Source organism: Natrix helvetica (genome assembly GCF_964273705.1).
Source record: "Natrix helvetica genome assembly, chromosome: 5".
NCBI classification, from domain to species: domain Eukaryota; kingdom Metazoa; phylum Chordata; class Lepidosauria; order Squamata; family Natricidae; genus Natrix; species Natrix helvetica.
In genome coordinates this window covers 4,583,104-4,609,673 of record NC_138551.1, presented here as the reverse complement: position 1 = coordinate 4,609,673, position 26,570 = coordinate 4,583,104, and the positions used below count along the sequence as shown (strand labels likewise).

Genomic DNA, 26,570 nt, shown 5'->3' with positions numbered 1-26,570 from the left:
TAGGTGAGCACCGCCTTGTAGCTTTGCCAAAACAACTAGGCACAGAGAGAGTTTTTCCCCCCCGTGTGTCATCATTCTGCTGGACCCCTAATTCCCACCGCACTGACTTATATCTAAGGAGATTTACCCATGTAGTCAGGTTGTATTGCTAGTAACCTTCTCATCTGCTCTACTAGCTTCTCTTATTGGTATTATTATGATTATTATTATTACACAATTGTATCACAGCGGCCAGTTGTTTCGCCGGATTTGGCATTGATTACTAGTCGGGCCCCACCCAGGGGCCTAGGACGTCGTAACGTATTTTCGTAATATCCGTGCAGATCCAAGCAGTGCAGCTTTTTGCATTTGACTGATGGTGATTTTTTCAAGTTTTAACTGTTTTAAATGTAATTCCAGTGCTTTTGGAATAGCACCCAGTGTGCCGATTACCACTGGAATTACCACTGCTGGTTTGTGCCATAATCGTTGAATTTCAATTTTTAAGTCCTGGTATTTTGCGACTTTTTCATGTTCCTTTTCCTCGACCCTGCTATGACCTGGTATTGCGATATTATTATTATTATTATTATTATTATTATTATTATTATTATTATTATTATTATTATTATTACTACTACTACTACTACTACTACTACTACTACTACTACTTTGTTCCTTTGCATGTACTCAGAGCTTATGCACTGAAGACAAATACCTTGTGTGTCTATTCACACTTGGCCAAATATTCTATTCCATTCCTTTTCGTTCCATTCCATTCTATTCCATTCTATATTTTTTGTTCCTGTTCTGTTCCTTTCCGTTCCGTTCCATTCCATTGCATATTCTCTATTCGACCCCATTCTATATTTTTTGTTCTGTTCTGTTCCTTTCAGTTCCATTGCATATTCTCTATTCCACTCCATTCTATATTTTTTGTTCTGTTCTGTTCCTCCATTCCATTCCATATTCTCTATTCCATTCCGCTCTATATTTTTTGTTCTGTTCTGTTCCATTACACTCCATGTTTTCTATTCCATTCCACTCTATATCTTTTGTTCTATTCCGTTCTGTTCCGTTCCACTCCATATTTTCTATTCCATTCCACTCTATATCTTTTGTTCTATTCCGTTCTGTTCCGTTCCACTCCATATTTTCTATTCCATTCCACTCTATATCTTTTGTTCTATTCCGTTCTGTTCCGTTCCACTCCATATTTTCTATTCCATTCCACTCTATATCTTTTGTTCTATTCCGTTCTGTTCCATTACACTCCATATTTTCTATTCCATTCCACTCTATATCTTTTGTTCTATTCCGTTCTATTCCGTTCCACTCCATATTTTCTATTCCATTCCACTCTATATCTTTTGTTCTATTCCGTTCTGTTCCATTACACTCCATATTTTCTATTCCATTCCACTCTATATCTTTTGTTCTATTCCGTTCTATTCCGTTCCACTCCATATTTTCTATTCCATTCCACTCTATATCTTTTGTTCTATTCCGTTCTGTTCCATTACACTCCATATTTTCTATTCCATTCCACTCTATATCTTTTGTTCTATTCCGTTCTATTCCGTTCCACTCCATATTTTCTATTCCATTCCACTCTATATCTTTTGTTCTATTCCGTTCTATTCCGTTCCACTCCATATTTTCTATTCCATTCCACTCTATATCTTTTGTTCTATTCCGTTCTGTTCCGTTACACTCCATATTTTCTATTCCATTCCACTCTATATCTTTTGTTCTATTCCGTTCTATTCCGTTCCACTCCATATTTTCTATTCCATTCCACTCTATATCTTTTGTTCTATTCCGTTCTGTTCCATTACACTCCATATTTTCTATTCCATTCCACTCTATATCTTTTGTTCTATTCCGTTCTATTCCGTTCCACTCCATATTTTCTATTCCATTCCACTCTATATCTTTTGTTCTATTCCGTTCTGTTCCATTACACTCCATATTTTCTATTCCATTCCACTCTATATCTTTTGTTCTATTCCGTTCTATTCCGTTCCACTCCATATTTTCTATTCCACTCCACTCTATATCTTTTGTTCTATTCCGTTCTATTCCGTTCCACTCCATATTTTCTATTCCATTCCATTCTATATTTTTTCTTCTGTTCTGCTTTGTTCTGTCTGTTGCGTTCCATTCCGTTCCACCTGAACCTATTCTAGGTCAGGCACGGCTGGAGCGGGAAACATAGACCAATGCATTGCTCTTCCAACCAAGCCTTTGAGGTTATTTCACCTTAGGCAGATTTGAAAAAGTCTCTCCAGGAAGCCAGGATCACTGACAGATTACTGATAAGAGAATATGACACAGCATCGTTTACGAAAACAGGTGATTTGCCAAACCTTTCCCCACCCACATATATCTGGAGGCCATCGGAAGGAGAACAGGTGATGCGTGATGTCATTTCACTTAGCAGCCAAAATAAAATGGCGTTGGAGGGAGAGGAACAGGTTTTTTCCATAGTAGCTAATGGTAATCACCGGAGCGTCGGGCAATACAATACAATACAATACAATACAATACAATAGCAGAGTTGGAAGGGACCTTGGAGGTCTTCTAGTCCAACCCCCTGCCAAGGCAGGAAACCCTATACCGTTTCAGACAAATGGCTATCCAACATCTTCTTAAAGACTTCCAGTGTTGGGGCATTCACAACTTCTGGAGGCAAATTCTGTTCCACTGATTAATTGTTCTAACTGTCAGGAAATTTCCCCTCAGTTCTAAGTTGCTTCTCTCCTTGATTAGTTTCCACCCATTGCTTCTTGTTCTACCTTCAGATGCCTTGGAGAATAGCTTGACTCCCTCTTCGTGGTGGCAACCACTGAGATATTGGAAGATGCTATCATGTCTCTCCTGGTCCTTCTTTCTCTTAAGCTAAACATACCCAGTTTCTGCAACCGTTCTTCATAGGTTTTAGCCTCCAGTCCCCTCATCCTCTTTGTTGCTCTTCTCTGCACTCTTTCTAGAGTCTCCACATCTTTTCTACATCGTGGGCAGGAGATGAGGAGTTGAGCAATGTGTGGAAACAGAGTTCCTGAAGAGCTGCAGAACTTCTTCCAGTTGCAAATAATTCCCGGTGGGATTTTGAAGGGCGACGGAGGACAGTGGTGGGCTTCAAATAATTTAACAACCAGTTCTCTACCCAGTTGCTGGGTGGGTGTGGCCTAGTTGGTCTCCTGTACCCTCCACCCCCGGGAGCAAAAACGGGCTAATGGAGGGCCCGTTTTCCACCTCTCCGGGCTCCGGAGGCCGGAAATAGGGTCATTTTCACCCGCCACAAGCCTCTGGGAGGCCCGTTTTCTACCTCCCTGGGCTCCACGCGCCCCCTGCACCTACCTGGGATCCAAAACGGGCCGCGTGGGAACCTGGGAGGGGAGGGTTGTGGGCGGGGCAAGCCAGTCATCGGAACTACTGGTTCGGATGTAACCGTAACTGGTTCGAACCGGCTGAATCCCACCCCTGATGGAGGAGAAGAAATATCTTTGGCACCTTCCAAAAGAGGAAGGAAGACAGTTGGGAATTGACAGGCCGTTGGTCAGTTTGATGCCTACAATGTTGATGAGTATATTAAAGTCACAGAGGCAACCTTTTTGCATGTCTGTGGAGATTCTCAGAAAATCCAGGTCGTGGGTGTCCCCGAAGGGGCTTTTTCCGAAGGCAGCGGGACTTCCTTGGTTTTCTTCCTGGAAGACGTTTCGCTTCTCGTGCAAGCGAGCTTCTTCAGTTCTGACTGAACGGCGGAGGACGGAAGGATTTGCAGCAGCAGAGGACCGCTGGTTTGAAAGAGGCGTCAAAGAGGCCCTCTGCGTTAAAACTGAACATTTCAATTTTAAAACTGAACCACCTACAATGCAGTCCTTTCAGCAGTTCTGAAGGCAAGCTGTTCTCACTGGTTAATTGTTCTCCCTGTCAGGAAGCGTCTCCTTGATTCCAGGTTGTTTCTCTCCTTGGTTAATTTCCGTCCATTGCTTCTTCTCCTGCCTTCTGGTGCTTTGGAAAATAAGTTGACCCCCCCCCCTCTTCTTTGGGGCAGCCCCTCCAATACTGGCCTACTGCTATCACAATAAATAAAGCAAGCAACGTTGTTATTCCGCAGGTTGCAGTGATATCTGAAAAGTTCAGGGGGGATTTTCAACACAACCCAACACACACACACACACACACACACACACACACACACACAGTCCCAAGAATACACTAAGCCAGAAGATTGTCCACCTCAAGGATAAAAAAGATGATTAGGGGACTGGAGACGAAAACCTATGAAGAATGGTTGCAGGAACTGGGTATGTTTAGCTTAAGAGAAAGAAGGACCAGGGGAGACATGATAGCATTGTTCCAATATCTCAGGGGTTGCCACAAAGAAGAGGGGGTCAAACTATTCTCCAAGGCACCTGAGAGTAGAACAAGAAGCAATGGGTGGAAACTAATCAAGGAGAGAAGCAACTTAGAACTGAGGAGAAACTTCCTGACAGTTAGAACAATTAATCAGTGGAACAGAAGTTGCCTCCAGAAGTTGTGAATGCCCCAACACTGGAAGTCTTTAAGAAGATGTTGGATAGCCATTTGTCTGAAACGGTATAAGGTTTCCTGCCTAGGCAGGGGGATGGACTAGAAGACCTCCAAGGTCCCTTCCAACTCTGCCATTGTATTGTATAAGAAGCAATGGATGGAAACTAATCAAGGAGAGGAGCAACTTAGAACTGAGGAGAAACGTCCTGACAGTGAGAACAATTAATCAGTGGAACAGAAGTTTCCTCCAGAAGTTGTGAATGCCCCAACACTGGAAGTCTTTAAGAAGATGTTGGATAGCCATTTGTCTGAAACGGTATAAGATCTCCTGCCTAGGCAGTGGGTTGGACTAGAAGACCTCCAAGGTCCCTTCCAACTCTGCTATTGTATTGTATAAAACACCCAGGCACAAAGTGAGGAATGTGATATATATATAGTGGAGTGAGGCCGGTGCATATCTTTACATCGGAGAAACAAAACAGCCACTTCACAAACGCACGGCACAACGTAAGAGAACAAACCCATCTGGGCAAGATTCAGCCAGCCATCTGCATTTCAAAGACAAAGGCTGCTCTTTTGAAGACAGCAAAGTCCACATTTTGGCCAGAGCTGGATTGAAAGAAGGGCCAAAGAGGCAGTCTATGTCAAAATTGAACAGCCCTCTCTCAACAGAAGGGGAGGTGTACGGCATCATCTCTCTCCAGTTTACAACACAGTCCTTTCAGCAGTTCCCAGAAGGCCCCACAGCCATTTACACCACTCAGGTGACCCCGAGGACACAGATAAAACCTCCAAGTGGCCTCAAGGACTCTCTAAAAAGGATGCAAATGACCAGCTGTCTGCAAGGAGAATAAATCCTCCTATTCTACACCATTCAGTCAGAACTTAAGGAAGCTTCTTGGATGAGAAGCGAAACGCCTTCAAGGCAAAATAAGGTCCAGTTGCCTCTTGAAAAAAAAGCACATTTGGGATCTCCATCCCTTTGTTGTTTTCATTGTCAATTCCAAAGCTGATTGATCGACCTGTTGCCATCATCTTGGTCTTCTTTACCTTTAATCTCTATTCCATTTCTTCGTTCTGTCGACAGACGTTTCGCATTTTCAAAAATAGCTTAGCAAGGCAAGGGTTATTCATATATATTTTTTCTCTCTTCAATTTTAAAAACTGCCTCTTCCTCTTCCTCCTCCTTCTTCTTTCTGCTTCAGCTTCTGCTTCTCCTCCTCCTCCTCTTCTTCTCTGCTTCAGCTTCTCCTCCTCCTGCTTCTCCTCCTCTTCTTCTTCTTCTCTGCTTCATCTTCTCCTCCTCCTCCTCTTCCATCTTCTGCTTCTACTCCCCCTCCTCTTCTTCTTTTTCTTTCTGCTTCAGATTCTCCTCCTCCTCCTCCCTTCTTCTAGTCCTCCTCCTCCTCTTCTTCTTCTCTGCTTCATCTTCTCCTCCTCCTCCTCTTCCATCTTCTGCTTCTTCTACTACTACTACTCCTCTTCTTCTTTTTCTTTCTGCTTCAGATTCTCCTCCTCCTCCTCCCTTCTTCTACTAGTCCTCCTCCTCCTCTTCTTCTCTGCTTCAACTTCTCTGCCTTCTGCTTCTCCCCCTCCTCCTCCTCCTCTTCTTCTTCTCTGCTTTAGCTTCTCCTCCACCTCCTTCTCTTCCTTCTTCTGCTTCTCCTCCTCCTCATTTCTTCTTCTTCTTCTTCTTCTTCTTCTTCTTCTTCTTCTTCTTCCTCTTCCTCTTCTTTTTCTTTCCATTCAGGTTTCCCTTAGGATGCCATGCCACCTGTGTCTTCGTTTTGAAAACTCACACTTAAAATGCAGGTCGCAAGAAGCGTTCTCGTGGCAGAAGGGAATGGAAAAAGGCGGGTAAAAAGTTCCTCTAAAGGGAGATTATGGAAAGCGCAATTGCAAAGGATTTCATTCAAGAGGGAAAATGCCAGCGTGGCTCTATGCAAAGTCATAAAGAGCAGCTGAAAACCGAAGGGATTCAGCATTCAGGAAACTGTAGGGGGGGAAAAGGAAGGATAAAGATAGATACCGTACTTTTGGGAGTATAAGACGCACTTTCCGCCCCCCTAAAAGTGGGTGAAAATTTTGGTGCATCTTATACATCGAATGTTCTGAAACCCCACCCACCCGCTGGCCCCCACCATTTGTATGTCCCATTTTTGGGGATTGGCGGCAGCAGCGGTGGGGATCCCTGCCGCCTGGAACCGGCCAAAGATGCGACACACGGAGGCCAAAGACAGGACATGCGGAGTCCGAAAACGTGATTCGCGGAGGTGGTGATGTGCTAATGACTTTGAGCTAATCACCAGGCGGGGAGTTCTAGCTCCATTTTAAGCACAAAAGCCAGCTGGGTGGCTCTTAGCCAATCACCAGGAGAGGGGGAGTTTTAGTCCCATTTCAAGCATGAAAGCCAGCTGGGCGACCTTGGGCCAATTGCCAGGAGATTGGGAATTCTAGTCCTATTTTAAGCATGAAAGCCAGCTGGGTGACCTTGGGCCAATCACCAGGCGGGGAGTTCTAGTCCCGTTTTAAGCACAAAAGCCAGCTGGGCAACTCTGAGCCAATCGCAAGGAGACGGGGAGTTCTAGTCCCATTTTAAGCACGAAAGCCACGTTAGAAACATTGAGCCAACCACCAGGCAGGGGGAGTTCTAGCGCCATTTTAAGCACGAAAGCCAGCTGGGCAACTCTGAGCCAATCGCAAGGAGACGGGGAGTTCTAGTCCCATTTTAAGCATGAAAGCCAGCTGGGCGACTCTGAGCCAATTGCAAGGAGATGGAGAGTTCTAGTCCCATTTTAAACATGATAGCCAGCTGGGCGACCTTGCGCCAATCGCAAGGAGATGGGGAATTCTAGTCCTATTTTAAGCACGAAAGCCAGGTTGGTAACGTTGAGCCAATCGCCAGGAGATGGGGAGTTCTAGTCCCATTTCAAGCATGAAAGGCCAGGTTGGCGATGTTGAGCCAACCACCAGGTGGTGGAGTTCTAGTCCAATTTCAAGCCCAAGACAAGGGAAAGATTGACTGATTGATTGATTGATTGATTTTGAAATGTTAGATTTGCCGCCTACTCACACACGGCGACTCAAGATGCTTTGGAGGTTGGGAACCTGCAGAGTGACGCCCGGGGGCCGCTTGGGACGACCGTTTCTTGCTGCCGCTGACTCCTTCGCTTTCTAAATTAAAACCACCCTTCCCCAGCCCTGATTTCCATCTGACCCCTTCAGTCGAGAACGCTCGTCTTCCCAAGACCAGGCGCTCCGTCACGGCAACCTTGGCGCAGGCGCCCTGGACAAACTTTCCCCCTTTTGGACAGAAATATAAAGCCACGCTTTTCCTAAAAGCCTTCCAATCCCGTACACACACACACACACACACACACACACACCACGGAAAAAGGGAGCTGGGTGCCAGCCTGGTGCGCGCAATCCTTCCATCAAAGCTCAGCACCGGCCTTCGCTTCCAAAGCCCTTAAGATGTTGGCCGGAGTGTGTTTTCCAAGGCAGGATTCCCATCCCCCCCCATCCCCCCCCCCCCCCGGTCCCGGCCTTGGGCACAAGCTAAAAATACGGACAGTACGGAGAAGGGGAGAAGGGCGAGCCAGCAGGATTTCGCTCCACGCGGGCTTTGATGCGCTTACGTCTTTAATTGAGCTTGGTTTTGTTGGGTCGCCTGGATTGGCCCCAAGGAAGATGGGGGGGGGGGGAAAGAAATGGAATCGGGGTGGGGGTGGGGGATTTATTTTCCAAAGCACAAGGAGGCAGGAGAAGAAACAATGGATGGGAAAGGGATCCAGCAGGGGAGCAACCTGGAATTAAGGAGAAACTTCCTGACGGGGAAGATAATTTAACCGGTGGAACAGCTTGCCACCAGAGGTTGTGGGTGCTCCGTTTCTGGAGGTTTTTAAGAAGGAAGTGGATAGTCACTTGTCTGAAATGGGATGGGATCTCCTGCTTGAGCAGGGAGCTGGACTAGAAGACCTTCGAGGTCCCTTCCAGCTCTATTCTGATTCTGAAATGCTACAGAATTCCCTGCTTGAGCAGGGAGGCTGGACTAGAGGACCTTTTAGGTCCCTTCCAGCTCTGCTCTGATTCTGAAATGGTACAGGATTTCCTGCTTGAGCAGGGAGGCTGGACTAGAAGACCTCCATGGTCCCTTCCAGCTCTATTCTGATTCTGAAATGCTACAGAATTCCCTGCTTGAGCAGGGAGGCTGGACTAGAGGACCTTTTAGGTCCCTTCCAGCTCTGCTCTGATTCTGAAATGGTACAGGATTTCCTGCTTGAGCAGGGAGCTGGACTAGAAGACCTTCGAGGTCCCTTCCAGCTCTATTCTGATTCTGAAATGCTACAGAATTCCCTGCTTGAGCAGGGAGGTTGGACTAGAGGACCTTTTAGGTCCCTTCCAGCTCTGCTCTGATTCTGAAATGGTACAGGATTTCCTGCTTGAGCAGGGAGGCTGGACTAGAGGACCTTTTAGGTCCCTTCCAGCTCTGCTCTGATTCTGAAATGGTACAGGATTTCCTGCTTGAGCAGGGAGGCTGGGCTAGATGACCTTCAAGGTCCCTTCCAGCTCTATTCTGATTCTGAAATGGTACAGGATTTCCTGCTTGAGCAGGGAGGCTGGACTAGAAGACCTTCGAGGTCCCTTCCAACTCTATTCTGATTCTGAAATGGTACAGGATTTCCTGCTTGAGCAGGGAGGCTGGACTAGAAGACCTTCGAGGTCCCTTCCAACTCTATGCACCAACATGGCTCTTTTATTAAATTGCAGCTTTGAGGAATCTCTTGCTTTCTTATTTTATTTTGGATGCTCTTTGGAACCCTGACATTCTGATTGATTGATTGACACCTTCTGGATGTGCTGGAGGGCGGAGGGGCTTTTGCCAGCTCCATGTTGGTGGGGGGGGGGGGCGACTGGAAGTACAGCCCAATGCTGGGAGGAGGGAGGGGAAGGCCAATAAGGGGGAGTTTGACTCCAAACAGACTTCAGATTCCCCCAACCTTGGCATTTTTTTGCTGGGTGAACTCGGGGGGGCTTTCCCTACGGCGGTTACGATTCTCCTTTCCTGGCCTCCTCTTTGACTTCATCATAAAAGCCCTTTCAGCGGGAACGGTCACGGTTTAGCAGCGGGAACTTAAGGCTTTTGTGCCAATTTCTCCTCCCCCCCCCTCATTTTTCTCTTTTTTCCCCCCTTCAAAACAAATGTGTGTGAGTATGGCTAAATAAAATGTTACAACAAGAAGTAGAATTTAGACCAGAGATATTTTTACTAGGTATTACCCCAGGAAAAAAAATTAAGAAAGAAGATACCTATTTGATTATACATGTAACTACAGCAGCAAGAATCGTATTTGCCCAAAATTGGAAATTAAATAAACGAACAACAGATGAAGAGATAGTAAAAAAAGATATTAGATTGTGCAGAGATGAACAGGTTGACAATGAAAATAAAGGATTAAGAGGAATCGGAGTACTTCAAGACATGGGGAAGATTTTATGATTGGCTGGAGCAGGGGTGTCCAAACTTGGGAACTTTAAGACTTGTGGACTTCAACTCCCAGAATTCCCCAGCCAGCATGGCTGGCTGGGGAATTCTGGGAGTTGAAGTCCACAAGTCTTAAAGTTCCCAAGTTTGGACACCCCTGCACTAGTAGAACTAGTAAATTACAACTTAATTTACCATCATATAATAATTCGGATGATTTATGAGTAATACTAGATTAAGAATTTGAAATAAAAATTGCTAAGAGAAGCACCACAATTTCAGAAGCACCACAATGCTGATGCCATTATAAAGTCTGAAAGCAAGGAATACTTAAGTAGTCTTTTATTGTAACTGGAAAAAATGTAAAAGCTGGTCTACTTTTCAACATAAGATACTCCACAAAAATCCTAAAGTTGTGTCAACTAGCAAAACCCAGCCAAATATAAATTGACAGAGAAGAAATTGAAATAATAGACTTTATCTTCCTAGATTAAAGTAAAGTATTATATGGTAATCAAGAGTTTATAGTCTAGAAAGAAATTTTAGACAAAACATTAAACTGCAATGACATCATATTTTAGGCATTAAAAGAATCTATACTGTAAATGTTATGATTTTTTGAGCTGTATCTATGGCTGTAAAGGCTGGATTATTGGATGAACAAAGAAAAAAACTTATATCTGAACTGTGGTGCTGGAGAAATTAGAATATTTTAGATTGCAATGAGAATAAATAATTCAATACTATAGCTGGCTGGGGAATTCTGGGAGTTGAAGTCCACAAGTCTTAAAGTTCCCAAGTTTGGACACCCCTGGGCTAGAGAAAGCAAACTAGAAAAGAAAGTAGGAAGAAAATACAGAACCCAGCCGATGCACTATTATGGAAAAGAGGGGGGGGGAGAGGGGAAAACAGAAAAGATTAAATACATAAGTGTATATATATAATAGAGAGATACAATGAGGGGGGGGGATATAATTAGGATAGATTAGCGAAGATAAGGGAACAAGACAAGATACCAATTATATTTGGGTTTGCCGAAATACCATCCCAAGGAAACATAAACTGAGACCCAAAAGAGACACCTATAATAATAGAAAAGAAAGAGAGGAGGAGAGAATGAAAGGAAGATGGGAGAAAGAAGAAAGAGGTAAGGAGAGGAGGATGGTAGGGAGAAGAAGAGAAGGAGAGAGGGTAGGTAGGGGAAGAGGAAGAGTAGGAGTAGGAGAAAGGGAAGGGAAGAAGGAAGGGGAAGGAGAAGAGGAAGGAAGGAGGGAAAACCACTACAAAGGAGAAAGAGGGGAGGAATTCTAGAAGTTGTGAATGCCCCAACACTGGAGGTTTTTAAGAAGCGACTGGACTTGTCTGAAATGGTAGAGGGTCTCTTGATTGAACAGAGAGTTGGACTATTATTCCGTTACTATGAGACTCTAGAAAGAGTGCAGAGAAGAGCAAGAGGATTAGGGGACTGGAGGCTAAAACATGTGAGGAACGGTTGCAGGAAATGGGTATGTCCAGTTTAATGAAAAGAAGGACTAGGGGAGACATGATAGCATTGTTCCAATATCTCAGGGGTTTCCACAAAGAAGAGGGAGTCAAGCTATCCTCCAAGGCACCTGAGAGTAGAACAAGAAGCAATGGGTGGAAACTAATCAAGGAGAGAAGCAACCTAGAACTGAGGAGAAATTTCCTGACAGTGAGAACAATTAATCAGTGGAACAGAAATTGCCTCCAGAAGTTCTGAATGCCCCAACACTGGAAGTCTTTAAGAAGATGTTGGATAGCCATTTGTCTGAAACGGTATAGGGTTTCCTGCCTAGGCAGGGGGTTGGACTAGAAGACCTCCAAGGTCCCTTCCAACTCTGCTATGGTATTGTAATTTAATGAAAAGAAGGACCAGGGGAGACATGATAGCAGTCTTCCAATATCTCAGGGGTTGCCACAAAGAAGAGGGAGTCAAGCTATTCTCCAAGGCACCTGAGGGCAGGACAAGAAGCAATGGATGGAAACTAATCAAGGGGAGAAGCAACCTAGACCACCCCGAGTCCCTTCGGGGAGAGGGGGTGGTCTATAAATCTAATAAAACTTAAACTTAAACTAAGGAGGAATTTGATGCCAGTGAGAAAAATTAACCAGTGCAATTGGGTATGTCTAGTTTAATGAAAAGAAGGACCAGGGGTGACCTGAGAGCAGTCTTCCAATATTTGAGGGGCTGCCCAGGCATGAAATCCTCTTTATCTCCACTAACAGTTTGGTAGCGGGAGTGCACACACCTCAAAGGACTTTGCTGGAGGTGAATGAGCAGAATTCACAGCAAATTAATCAAAGGGGTTTTTGTCGGGACCAGGAGTTTGCTTCAGTTGAAGCCCACGGGTCGTAAAAGGGCAGGCAACTCCCCCCACCCCCCACCCCAAAAAAATCCTGGAGGCTTGAACACACTACAAAACCAGTAGGGAAGGGAGAGAGGAGGAGGGGGAAGAGGAGAGGAGAGGAAAGGGGAGGGAAAGAAGAAAGGGTAAAGGAGAGGAAGGGAGGGAGGGGTAGTAAGAGTAGGAGAGAGGAGAGGAAGGGGAGGAAGAGGGGAGGAATAGGGGAGAAGAAGGGGAAGACAAAAAGAGAAATGAGAGGAGGAAAGAAGAAAGTAGAGAAGAAGGGAGGGAAGGAGAAAGAGAGAGGGAAGGAGAAGTAGGGTTGTTATAATATGAGATGGAAGCCTTCGCTGGACCCAACTGAGCTAGCTAATTATAGTCCTGTCTCCAACCTTCCCTTTCTAACGAAGGTTGTAGAGAGTGTGGTGGCTCAACAGTTCCCACGTCACCTGGAGGAATCCAAATATCTAGACCCACGCCAGTCCGGCTTCCGACCCGGGCACAGCACAGAGACGGCCTTGGTCGCGTTGGTGGACGATCTCTGGAGGGCCAGAGATAGGGGTTGTTCCTCTATCCTGGTCCTATTAGATCTCTCAGCGGCTTTTGATACCATGGTATTCTATTGCGCCGGCTGGAAGGGTTGGGGGTAGGAGGCACCGTGTTGCGGTGGTTCTGCTCCTACCTCTCTGACCGGACGCAATGTGTGTTGGCAGGGGAGCAGAGGTCGACCCTGAGGCCGCTCACTTGTGGGGTGCCGCAGGGGTCGGTCCTCTCGCCCCTCCTGTTCAACACATATATGAAGCCGCTGGGTGAGATCATCCGCGGTTTTGGGGTGGGATACCATCTGTACGCTGACGATAAGCAGCTGTACATCTCCACCCCGAACCACCCCAACGAGGCCGTCGAAATGATGTCCCGGTGTTTGGAAGCCGTACGGGTCTGGATGGGAGACAACAGACTCAGACTCAACCCTCCAAGACGGAGTGGCTGTGGCTACCGTCCCCCCGGTTCAACCAGTGTATTCCATCGCTGGCCATCGGGGGCGAGCAGCTGGCCCCCGTGGAGTGGGCGCGCAATTTGGGCGTCCTCCTAGACGCCCGGCTGTCTATGGATGACCATGTGGAAGCCGTGGCAAGGGGGGCGTTCCACCAGGTTCGCCTGGTGCACCAATTGCGCCCTCTATTGGACCGGGATGCCCTTCGCACAGTCACTCACGCGCTGGTGACGTCCCGTCTGGACTACTGCAATGCTCTCTACATGGGGCTTCCCTTGAGATGCACCCGGAGACTACAGCTGGTCTATGCGGCTGCGCGGGCAATTATGGGGAGAACGAGGTTCACCCATGTAACACCTCTCCTGCGCGAGCTGCACTGGCTCCCTGTGGTCTAAGGTGTTGATTACCATCTTTAAAGCGCTCCATGGCACAGGACCTAGCTATTTGCGGGATCGCATCCTGCCCCATACATCCCTGCGACCAATCCGCTCTCACAGAGAGGGACTCCTCCGGGTGCCGTCCACTAGGCAGTGCCAGAAGGCGGCGCCCAGGAGTAGGGCCTTCTCTGTGATGGGCCCAGCCCTCTGGAATGACCTCCCCCCAGATATTAGGACAACGACTGATCTCCGCTCCTTCCGTACTAAACTCAAGACCCACCTGTTCCAATTAGCTGGCCTGGCTTAATTAGAACTCTCTAACCTCCCTGGCAATTTTAAACTGTAAATTTAAGTCTTTTGGGTATTTTAATTGTTTTAATTGTTGTAATTTTACTGTTATTTATCTTAATTTTGTGGCTTTTATTTCTATTTGAATTGTTAAATGTTGATGTATTTACCTCCTCCATGCCACACGCTTATTTATTTGATTGTACGTCGCCCCGAGTCCCTTCGTGGAGAGGGTGCGACTGATAAATTGAATAAAATAAATAAATAAATAAATGTCCGGGATGGCAAGAAAGCAAGCTGGAATATAAATATTGTATCTTTAGGGAAAGAATAGAAGCATAAATGTTGAAGGATAACATATAATACTAATGATATTCACGAGAAATGTAGTATATTTGTGAATGTGCAAGAAACAAAAATAAAATAAAAATTGGGAAAAAACCCACCCCAAACCAGTATGATGCTTTTCTTGGAGGCACCGTTCCCAATAACACATGGCCCAAGGGACACAGTCCTCGGGGGGGGGGGGGGGGGGCGACGGAATCCTCTGACAGCAAAGAGATCTAAGCATCGTCCCCTTCCTTCCCACCCTCCCCCCCCCAACCTTTCAATGCTCTCAGCCTGCCTGCTGTTCTAATTGAACGGTCCCTCTGAAGAAAGAAAGAAGGGAAGAAAGAAAAGCGAAGAAAAGAGGGGGAGAGACTCATCCATCACTGACACGGCCGTTTTCAAAAGATCTGACATTCCGCGGTGGGAAGGACTCTCCGACAGATCCTGGTGGGAGGGAGGGAGGGAGGGAGGCTCAGAGGGCAAGGAAGCCAGCTGAGATTAGGCCAGGATGACGTTACTCTGGTCCAGGGGTCAACAAATTGCGGCTCTGGAGCCGCATGTGGCTCTTTCCTCCCTCTTCTGTGGCTCCCTGTCGCCAGTCAGCTTCAGAATCGATAGGGCTTTCGGTTAGGACAGGTAGAGGAAAAAGGACGCCGTGCTAGGAGGAGACTCTATGGTGGGGGAACGGGAATTCCAATCGGCAGAAGAAAAAGGATGCCATGCTAGGAGGAGGCTCTATGGTGGGGGGACGGGAATTCCAATCGGCAGAAGAAAAAGGATGCCATGCTAGGAGGAGGCTCTATGGTGGGGGGATGGGAATTCCAATCGGCAGAAGAAAAAGGATGCCATGCTAGGAGGAGGCTCTATGGTGGGGGGATGGGAATTCCAATCGGCAGAAGAAAAAGGATGCCATGCTAGGAGGAGGCTCTATGGTGGGGGGACGGGAATTCCAATCGGCAGAAGAAAAAGGATGCCATGCTAGGAAGAGATTCTATGGTGCGGGGACGGGAATTCCAATCCAGCAGAAGAAAAAGGATGCCATGCTAGGAGACTCTATGGTGGGGGAACTGGACTTCCGGTCGGCTCCAGAATTGAACGGGGGGCTTCCGGTTAGGACCTTGGTGGCTCTTTGAGTGTTTAAGGCTGCTGCCCCCTAAGGGTGGTGGAAGAGAAGAAATAGCATTGGCATTTGCAAAAGAGAGGAAGGAGGAGGACTTGGGAATTTACACACGACCAGTCAGTTTGATGCCTACATGAGCCGTGGTGGCGCAGTGGTTAGAGTGCAGTACTGCAGGCTACTTCTGCTGACTGACGGCTGCCTGCAATTTGGCAGTTCGAATCCTACCAGGCTCAAGGTTGACTCAGCCTTCCATCCTTCCGAGGTGGGTCAAGTGAGGAGCCCAATTGTTGGGGGCAAGAGGCTGACTCTGTAAACCGCTTAGAGAGGGCTGAAAAAGCACTAAGAAGTGGTATATAAGTCTAAGTGCTATTGCTAGTCCTCCTCCCTCCCTCCTTCCTTCCTTCCTGCCCCCCAGTGGTTAGAGTGCAGCATTGCAGGCAAATTCTGCCCACAATCTGGAGTTCGAATCCCACGAGGCTCAGGGTTGACTCAGCCTTCCGTCCTTCCGAGGTGGGTAAAATGAGAAGCCAGATTGTTGGAGGCAAGAGGCTGATGCCATAAACCACTCAGAGAGGGCTTTAAAAGCACTATGAAGTGGTATATAAGTCTATTGCTAGTCCTCCCTCTCTCCTTCCTCCCTCCCTCCCTCCCTCCCTCCCTCCTTTCCTTCCCTCCTTCCTTCCTCCCTTCCTCCCTTCCCAGTGGTCAGAGAGCAGCATTGCAGGCAAATTCTGCCCACAGTCTGGAGTTCGAATCTCACCAGGCTCAAGGTTGATTCAGCCTCCCATCCTTCTTAGGTGGGTAAAATGAGGACCCAGATTGTTGGGGGCAAATATGCTTCCCCTTGCAAGTGGGAAAACCATAGCCTTGACTAGGCACCCTTCTGTTACTTGATCCTAAAGTGTACTCGTATAGAGGTAGTCCTCGACTTACAACCATTCATTTAGTGACCGTCCAAAGTTGTAACAGCACTGAAAAAAGTGACCTGTAACTATTTTTCACACTTGTGACGGTGGCGGCATCCCCCATGCTCAAACTATGGATGCTTAGCAACTGACTCATATTTATGACGGTTGCAGTGTTCTGGGGTCAGGCGGTTCCCCTTTTGCGAATTTCTCACGAGCAAAGTCACACACTTTCGGCGCACAAAGACCAAAAGGGTTAGCCATCCATGTCTTAGGCTGTAGCGCATCCTGCTTGGAGTAAAGTTGTTTTAAAATCCCAGGCCCCCTTTGTGAAATCCTCGCCCGAAGGATTTGCAGAACGGAGCTCCTTGTTAGAAGACACAGAACTAGTTCTATTCTGTTATACAGAATAACAGAGATTGAAAGGACCCTGGAGGTCTTCTAGTCCAACCCCACGGCAAGGCAGGAAACCCTACGCCACTTCAGACAAATGATTGTCCAGTCTCTTCTGAGAAAACCTCCAGCCATGAAGCAGTAGCGAGCTGTTCCGCTGGTTAATTGTTCTCCCTATCAGGAAATTTCCTCCTTAATTCCAGCTCGCATCTCTCCTGGATCAGCTTCCGCATCCAAGCCTTGCCTTGTCCTTTCGCTACCGACCATCCTGGGACACCGCTGGCTGTTTTGCTTCTCCTTTGTTGCCCCATCTCTACCGCAAGGCCAGCTCTCACCTCTACCACGCTGGCCAGCTGATTTTCGGGTTGGTGCTGTGCATGCGAGAGACGCGCACCCATGTGTGGGGGCTGGGGGTCATGTGTGCATGCATGGGGGGGGGGCAGGAGGGAGCGTGGGCACCCTCCCACGCCCCATTTTTGCCCCCCGGAGGCTCCAGGGAAGCCTGCTAGTCCCAAAATGCGGTAGGGGGGGAGCGCACGCATGCGCGGGGGTTGGGGGAGCGCGGGAGGGTCGCACACACATGCCCAGGGGATGGGGCGCACATTGCATTATGTGTTGGGGACCCTCGCGTGTGCTGGCACGCACTTTCGGCACACAAGGACTAAAAAGTTTAGCCATCGCTGGTCTTGGCCGTTTCGGCCTTCCAGGAATTAATCCCTGCCAGTGACCTCCGGCCCATCGGCCTTCCCTTTCCGACCCCCTCAGTCAACCCTTGTTGAGTGAAGCAAAACCGGGCTCCACCTTAAGCGTCCGTGCCACGCCGGCTCGCCTCTCAAAGTTTGCTTTCTTTCCCCTGCCAGTAAACGGGCGTGCCGAAAGGGCTCCCATTGTGGCATTCGGATAAGACAGGTGAAGCTCCGGGCCTTTAGGAGGAGGAGGAGGAGGAGGAGGAGGAGGAGGAGGAGGAGGAGGAGGAGGAGGAGGAGGAGGAGGAGGAGGAGGAGTTGTGAACGGTTTCGTCCAGTGTTGACAAGGGACTGTGGTGATCGCGACACATTTGCACATGTGGGAAACGTGTTTCTTCACACACACACACAGCCCGGCCCCCTTCCTCAAAGCAGACAACAATAACCCCATTTATCATCCAATACATACAAGAGCTCGGGAGAAATTTTGGTGGGGGTTTGTAAGCTGGGACTTTCCTTTCTGGAGTCAGGGCTGGCTGGCCGGCGGTGGCGGCTGCTGGTTGAGTCAACAAGGAGCTCAGTTCTTTTTCTTTTTCTTGCTATTTTTTTTAAATATTATTCTCTTACACACCATTGGGAGTATATATCCACAGAATTGTTATTCTCGTCATTCTTATACATTTGTTATTCCATGTAATAGGATATAATCTACAGTTTGGGTTACTGTCCCTTCCGCCTGTTGTATCACCACCTTCTTTTCCCTTTCTTTTCTCCCTCCCTCCCTTCTCTACTTTCTTCCTTCCCCTACCTTCTTCCCTTACCTCTCCCCTACTCTTCCTCTTCCCCTTCCTACCCTCTCTCCTTCTCTTCCCCTCCCTTCCACCCTCCTCTTTCTCTCCCTTCCACCCTCCTTGCCTCTTTCTTCCTTCCTCCTCTCCTTCCCCTTCCTACTTCCCTTTCCTTTCTCCTACTCCTACTCTTCCTCTTCCCCTTCCTACCCTCTCTCCTTCTCTTTCCCTCCCTTCCATCCTCCTCTCCTTACCTCTTTCTTCTTTCCCTACTCTTCCTCTCGTTCTACCCTCCTCTCTCCCTTTCTTTTCTTGTTGTTATAGCTGTCTCTTTCAAATCTCAGTTTATGTTTTCCTGGGATGGCATTTCTGCAATCCCAAATATAGTTTGGTATCATTTCTTATTCCCTGACCTTCGCTAATCTATCCTACCTATGGTTCTTTTTACCCTTTATATCTCGCTCTTGAATATATAATTGTATATTTAGTATTTTCTTTTCTGTTTCCCCCCTCTTTCCCCCCCCCCTTTCTCATTTAATAGTGCATCGTCTGAGTTCTAGTCCTTCCTTAGGCATGAAAGCCTCATGGGTGACTTTGGCCCAATCACCAGGGGATCGGGAGTTCTAGTCCTGCCTTAGGCATGAAAGCCTCATGGGTGACTTTGGGCCAAATCACCAAGGGATCGGGAGTTCTAGTCCTGCCTTAGGCATGAAAGCCTCATGGGTGACTTTGGGCCAATCACCAGGAGATCGGGAGTTCTAGTCCTGCCTTAGGCATGAAAGCCTCATGGGTGACTTTGGGCCAATCACCAGGGGATCGGGAGTTCTAGTCCTGCCTTAGGCATGAAAGCCTCATGGGTGACTTTGGGCCAAATCACCAAGGGATCGGGAGTTCTAGTCCTGCCTTAGGCATGAAAGCCTCATGGGTGACTTTGGGCCAATCACCAGGAGATCGGGAGTTCTAGTCCTGCCTTAGGCATGAAAGCCTCATGGGTGACTTTGGGCCAATCACCAGGGGATCGGGAGTTCTAGTCCTGCCTTAGGCATGAAAGCCTCATGGGTGACTTTGGGCCAATCACCAGGAGATCGGGAGTTCTAGTCCTGCCTTAGGCATGAAAGCCTCATGGGTGACTTTGGGCCAAATCACCAAGGGATCGGGAGTTCTAGTCCTGCCTTAGGCATGAAAGCCTCATGGGTGACTTTGGGCCAAATCACCAAGGGATCGGGAGTTCTAGTCCTGCCTTAGGCATGAAAGCCTCATGGGTGACTTTGGGCCAATCACCAGGAGATCGGGAGTTCTAGTCCTGCCTTAGGCATGAAAGCCTCATGGGTGACTTTGGGCCAATCACCAGGGGATCGGGAGTTCTAGTCCTGCCTTAGGCATGAAAGCCTCATGGGTGACTTTGGGCCAAATCACCAAGGGATCGGGAGTTCTAGTCCTGCCTTAGGCATGAAAGCCTCATGGGTGACTTTGGGCCAAATCACCAGGGGATCGGGAGTTCTAGTCCTGCCTTAGGCATGAAAGCCTCATGGGTGACTTTGGGCCAATCACCAGGAGACGGTAAGTGAACATTTCTTTAGTGACTTTTGGCCCCGGTTTGCCAGAGTTGCTAAGTGAGTTGTGCCAAGCGACTGAATTTGGCTCCTGTGTCCATTGGCATGCTAAAATTGCCCCTAAGTGTAAAAAAACCCCGGTCCCGAGTCCCTTTTTTCAGTCCGGTTGGAACTCTGAACGGTCACTAAATGAAGTGTTTCAAGTCTGAGGATGACCCTGTAAATAGCTTTTTGTGTAATTGCCGTCAAGAAGTGGACTTCCCACTCCAGCTCATTTTAGGCGATCCACTGGAGGGTACTTTTAACAGGAGTTGAGGGTCTTTCGCAGCGTTCCAGACCCTCCTCCAGCTAAAAAGCCACGAGGCCATGCCTACCCAATCCTAAATTCTCGAGAACCAAAGTCTCCAGGGCGAAGGCAGCCATTCGGCAAACTTCAAGAGGAACGGCCCCTCTTCGCTCACCGTTCTTCCTTTCTCCTCGCCATTCACCCTGGCTGGGCATTGTCCAGTTTCCCAGAGGGAACCCCCCCAACTCCACCCCCACCCCAATTCAAAGGGGTTGTTGCTGAAATCCATCTTGCAAAGGACAGATTGGCTGGGAGGGTTTTTTTCACAGGCGGGGGTAGGGCTGGAACGAATGGAAAACAAGAGGGGCCGGTAACTTAAGAGACACCATGGCTACGATGGGACACGGTAGAGAAAATGAAGGATGAAAATCGCAAAGGAGGTCTCTCGGCATACGTGGTGAAAAAGCACCTTGCGTTTTGCATGATTAGATTAGATTAGATTAGCATTCTTTATTTGGCCAAGTGTGAATGGACAGACAAGGAACTATCGGCGCAGGGGGAGGTGAGCAAGGAGTAGAACCAGTTTTTCGGTCCATTCCTGCAGCATCGGTTTAGCTGTGAGTGCCATGACCCCTGCAGCGAAGGAGGGCGAAACGTTAACAGATTTACAGATCAACAGAGTTGGAAGGGACCTTGGAGGTCTTCTAGTCCAACCCCCTGCCTAGGTAGGAAACCCTATACTGTTTCAGACAAATGGCTATCCAACATCTTCTTAAAGACTTCCAGTGTTGGGGCATTCACAACTTCTTGAGGCAATTTCTGTTCCACTGATTCATTGTTCTCACTGTCAGGAAATTTCTCCTCAGTTCTAAGTTGCTTCTCTCCTTGATTAGTTTCCACCCATTACTCCTTGTCTGGTCTTCGGTTGCTTTGGAAAATAGCTTGATCCCCTCCTCTCTGGGGCAGCCCCTCAAATATTGGAAGACTGCTATCCTCTCTCCCCTAGTCCTTCTCTTTACTAGACAAGCCATGTCTCTCTTTTTTTAAACTATTTTTTCTTCCTTCCTTCCTTCCCTCCCTCCCTGCCTGCCTTTCACTTTCTTTCTTTTCTTTCTTGTGCTTTGGAGAATAGCTTGACCCCCCTCCTCTCTGGGGCAGCCCCTCAAATATTGGAAGATGCCATCCTGTCTCCCCTGGTCCTTCTCTTCACTAGACTAGCCATGTCTCTTTTTAAAAAAATTATTTTCCCTTCCTTCCTTCCCTCCCTCGCTACCTCCCTGCCTTCCTCTTTCTTTCCTTCTTTTTCTTTCTTCTTTCTTTCTTTCTTTTCCTTTGCAAAATAGCTTGATCCCCTCCTCTCTGGGGCAGCCCCTCAAATATTGGAAGACTGCTATCCTCTCTCCCCTAGTCCTTCTCTTTACTAGACAAGCCATGTCTCTCTTTTTTTAAACTATTTTTTCTTCCTTCCTTCCTTCCCTCCCTCCCTGCCTGCCTTTCACTTTCTTTATTTTCTTTCTTGTGCTTTGGAGAATAGCTTGACCCCCCTCCTCTCTGGGGCAGCCCCTCAAATATTGGAAGATGCCATCCTGTCTCCCCTGGTCCATCTCTTCACTAGACTAGCCATGTCTCTTTTTAAAAAAATTATTTTCCCTTCCTTCCTTCCCTCCCTCGCTACCTCCCTGCCTTCCTCTTTCTTTCCTTCTTTTTCTTTCTTCTTTCTTTCTTTCTTTCTTTCTTTCTTTCTTTTCCTTTGCAAAATAGCTTGACCCACTCCTCTCTGGGGCAGCCCCTCAAATATTGGACATCAGTGAGGCAGAAGAACAGCTGGAGCCTGTTCCCAGTGTGCGCATGCACAGAGTTGCCAGACAAAGGCAAGAGCTAAAGAACAGGGGGCAACTTGGGAGTAAGGCCAGAGGTGGATGATGAATGGCCCCTCCCAGGGGAAATAAAAGAGGAGCGACAGGGGAGTGGAGTTTGCAGGAGACCATTAGTTCGCTTCATTGGTTCCTGACTCTCTGGGACTCCTTGCCAGGTTTTGCAGAGATCGGCCTGGCAGCTCTCCAAGCCAGAGAAGGTCTGTGACCGTAAATCCTCCCTTGAAAGACTTTGCTGGGTGTGAAGGAGCAGAATTCACAGTCAATGAATAAACGGGTTTTTTGTCGAGACCAGAACTTTGCTTCATGCTCTCGGGAAGCCTCGTTCAAGACAGCTAGATGCTGGGGTGATCGTTCAAGCAGGAGCCCCCAAGAACTGAAAGAGGCGGTTACTGGCAGACTATCCTGGCCAAAGAATGGCCATCGGATAACCGACCGTTGGAAGGGAGCCAGCATCTGAAGTCACATATTTACAACTGCAGTTTTGGGTACTTTGTGGGAGGAAATTGCCAATAAAAATATTTACTTCCAAGCAAGTGCCTCAAGCCAAAAACCGCTGAATGGTAAGCCCTTTTTAATGATCTGGATTAAAGAGGGATGCAAGTGGTTGTGTCTGCTCATCAACAATTAAAACACTGCGAAGCAGAGGGAGCTGAAGGTGTGTTTAAAGTCCCTGGCAGAAGCCCAACGAAAGCCGCCAATTGTTGAGACAAATCCATCCGGGCACTCCTTGACTTACAACTGTCTATTTAATGAATGTGGGAAGCTACCACGGCACTGAGGAAAGGGAAGAGATTAAAGGCACCTTGGTGTCACGTCTATGTCAGTGATAGCTAACCTTTTTTGGACCGCGTGCCAAAAGCGGGGAGAGCACCGGAGGGGGGGGGGGCTTGCTCGGGCGTGGCCACATCCATAATGCTCTGCATGTGAGACCAGAGCTCCCGCCCTGCTTTTGGTGTGCTTTTTTGGCTCTCCCCAAGCTCCAGAGGCTTTCTAGGAGCCTGGGGCGGATGAAAACAGCCTCCCCCACACTCTGGAGACCCTCCAGAGGCTTCAGGAGCTTCCCTGAAGCCTCCGGAGGGTGAAAAACGGCCCTACAGGCAACCCGGAAGTTGGGAACGGTGACTTCCGGTTTGCCCGTATGGCCATTTTTCACCTTCAGGAGGCTTCGGCCTTCTTTTTCGACCATTTTTCGCCCTCTGGAGGCTTCCCTAAAACCTCCGGAGGGCAAAAAACAGCCCAAGGCGCAAATCGGAAGTTTGTTCCCAAACTTCCGGTTTGCATGTTGGGTGGTTTTTTGCCCTCTGGAGGCTTCAGGAGGCCTTTTTTGCCGTTTTTCACCTTCCGGAGGCTTCCGGAGGCTTCGGCCTTCTTTTTTGCCGTTTTTCACCTTCTGGAGACTTCCGGAGGCTTCGGCCTTCTTTTTCGGCCGTTTTTCGCTGTCTGGAGGCTTCAGGAGGCTTCGGCCTTCTTTTTCGGCCGTTTTTCACACTCCCTCCGAAGGGCGAAAAGCAGCTGAAAAAGAAGGCTGAAGTCAGCTGGCCAGGGTGCATATGCGCGCTGGAGCTGACAGGGCGATGCCTGGGGTGCCCTTAACAAATGCCTCTGCGTGCCACCTGTGGCACATGTGCCATAGGTTTGCCATCATGAGTCTAGCTTTTGGCCTGTTCTCCTCGCAGGTCTATCCATGGTGCTTACAGGTAATCCTCGACTTGAAATTTAGCGACTGTTCAAGGGTTACAACGGTGCTGAAGAAAAAGAGACGCACGGCTGTTTTTCACGCTTACGATCGTTGCAGCATCCCCATGGTCAGGTAATCGCCATTCTGATCCTTGGCAACTGGTTCGTATTTATGCCGGTTGCAGGGGTTGCGCGATCCCCTTTTGCGATCTTCTGACAAGCAAAATCAATGGGGGAGCCAGATTCATTTAACAACCATGTGACTAACTTAATACCTACAGGGATTCACTTAACTGGAAAGATTGTAAAATGAGGCAAAACTTACTTAACAACTGTTTCACTTAACCACAGAAATTTTGGGCTCAATTGTGGTCGTAAGCCAAGGAATGTCTGTGCACACTTAAAACTTAAGCCTTGAAAGGCCATTAATGACAAAAGTAACACAGGAGGTCCTCGACTTACAACTGTAATTGAGCCCAAAATTTCTGTCGCTGAGTGAGAAATTTGTTCCGTGAGTTTTGCCCCGCTTTACGACTTTTCTTGCTGCGTTCGTTAAGTGAAGTGAATCTGGCATTCCCTGTTGACTTTGCTCGTCAGAAGATCGCAAAAGGGGATCCCGTGATCCCAGGACGCTGTGACCATCATAAATGCGAGTCCCTTGCAAAGCATTTCGTTGAATTCTGATTATGTGAATTTTGATGAATTTTGATCACGCGTAAACACGAGTCAGTTTGCTGAGCCTTTTCCTGAATTTTGATCACGCGATCACAACGGTCGTAAGTGTGCGAAAACAGTCCTAAGTCACTTTTTCTCAGTGCCATTTTAACTTCGGTCACTAAGTGAACTGTTGTATGTCGAGGACAGTCTATACGTTTTATTCCTCTCCCCAATACTCTCAAAGGGGCTTGTGAACCCCGGGAAGCCGCGTCCTCGCAAGATGAAAAATGGGGCATCGGACGCTCCCAGACAGCAGAAATGGGATCGGTGACCTCCTTTAAGACGGCCGCCCAATCTCGTCACAACAACAAAATGACACCCATCAAGATTAATGACTGCCGTTAGCTCTGCTTGCCAATCTGACAGATCGCCCTCTTTTCAAAGCCGACTCCGTTCTCACACGGCCGGCGGCTTCGCAGGAATTTCATCCGTCAAGTCGCGAGACACCCCCCCCCGAACAAAACACCCCATCACGAGATCTCCCCCCCCCCCAAAAAAAAACAGCCCGGACTAATGCTTTAGAAAATAAATAAATAAATAAATAAATAAGGTGGGAAGGAAGACGGGACACAAAAGGGAAAGAAATTGAAGGCTTGGCATTCGGGCCGTTTTCCCACACGACATCTCTCTGCAACACAGTCCTAGGCTGCATCAACAGAGGGATAGAATCAAGATCACGTGAAGTGTTAATTCCACTTTATAAGGCCTTGGAAAGGCCACACTTGGAATACGGCATTCAGTTTTGGTCGCCACGATGTAGAAAAGATGTGGAGACTCTGGAAAGAGGGCAGAGAAGAGCAACCAAGAGGATTAGGGGACTGGAGGCTAAAACATATGAAGAACGTTGCAGGAACTAGGGATGTTTAGCTTTAAGAGAAAGAAGGACTAGGGGAGACACGATAGCAGTGTTCCAATATCTCAGGGGTGGCCACAAAGAAGAGGGAGCCAAACTATTCTCCAAGGCACCTGAGGACAGAACAAGAAGCAATGGGTGGAAACTAATCAAGGAGAGAAGCAACTTAGAACTGAGGAGAAACTTCCTGACAGTTAGAACACTTAATCAGTGGAACAGAAGTTGCCTCCAGAATTTGTAAATGCTCCATCACTGGAGGTATTTAAGAAGAGATTAGATAACCATTTGACTGAAAAGGTACAGATTTTCCTGTTTCAGCAGGGGGTTGGACTAGAAGGCCTCTAAGATTCCTTCCAACTCTGCTGTTCTGACCTTTGGCAGTAAATAGATAGGAATCTCTTAGTGCCATGTCTAAGTCCCCTTAGACTAATTCAGTGTTTCTCAACCTTGGCCACTTTAAGAAGGGTGGATTTCAACTCCCAGAATTACCAAGGATAGCATAATTGGCTGGGGAATTCTGGGAGTTCTGGGAATTCTATCCATACATTTATCCATCCATCTGATCATCCATCTGATCATCCATCCAACCAACCAACCATCCATCCATCCATCCATCCATCCATCCATCCATCCATCCGACCATCCATCCATCCATCCATCCATCCATCCATCCATCCATCCATCCATCCATCCATCTGACCATCCATTCATCCATCCATCCATCCATCCATCCATCCATCCATCCATCCATCCATCCATCCATCCATCTGACCATCCATCCATCCATCCATCCATCCATCCATCTGACCATCCATCCATCCATCCATCCATCCATCCATCTGACCATCCATCTGACCATCCATCTGACCATCCATCCATCCATCCATCCATCCATCCATCTGACCATCCATCCATCTGACCATCCATTCATCCATCCATCCATCCATCCATCCATCCATCCATCCATCCATCTGACCATCCATCCATCCATCCATCTGACCATCCATTCATCCATCCATCCATCCATCCATCCATCCATCCATCCATCTGACCATCCATCCATCCATCCATCTGACCATCCATTCATCCATCCATCCATCCATCCATCCATCCATCCATCCATCCATCTGACCATCCATCCATCCATCCATCTGACCATCCATTCATCCATCCATCCATCCATCCATCCATCCATCCATCCATCCATCCATGTGTTCTTCAACCTTGAAGTCAACCTGAAGTCAATCCATGCAGGTGTTTCTCAACCCTGGCCACTTTAAGATGGGTGGACTTCAACTCCCAGAATTCCCCACCATAGCAAAGCTGGCTGGGGAATTCTGGGAGTTGAAGTCCACCC

At 47.7% G+C, this 26,570-nt stretch overlaps 1 protein-coding gene across 2 annotated transcripts in view; it reads right to left on the bottom strand.

The window, feature by feature from the left end:
* The window catches only part of DIS3L2 (DIS3 like 3'-5' exoribonuclease 2), a 223,157-nt gene that overhangs the window by 53,378 nt on the left and 143,209 nt on the right, over positions 1-26,570 (bottom strand). The window lies entirely within an intron of this gene.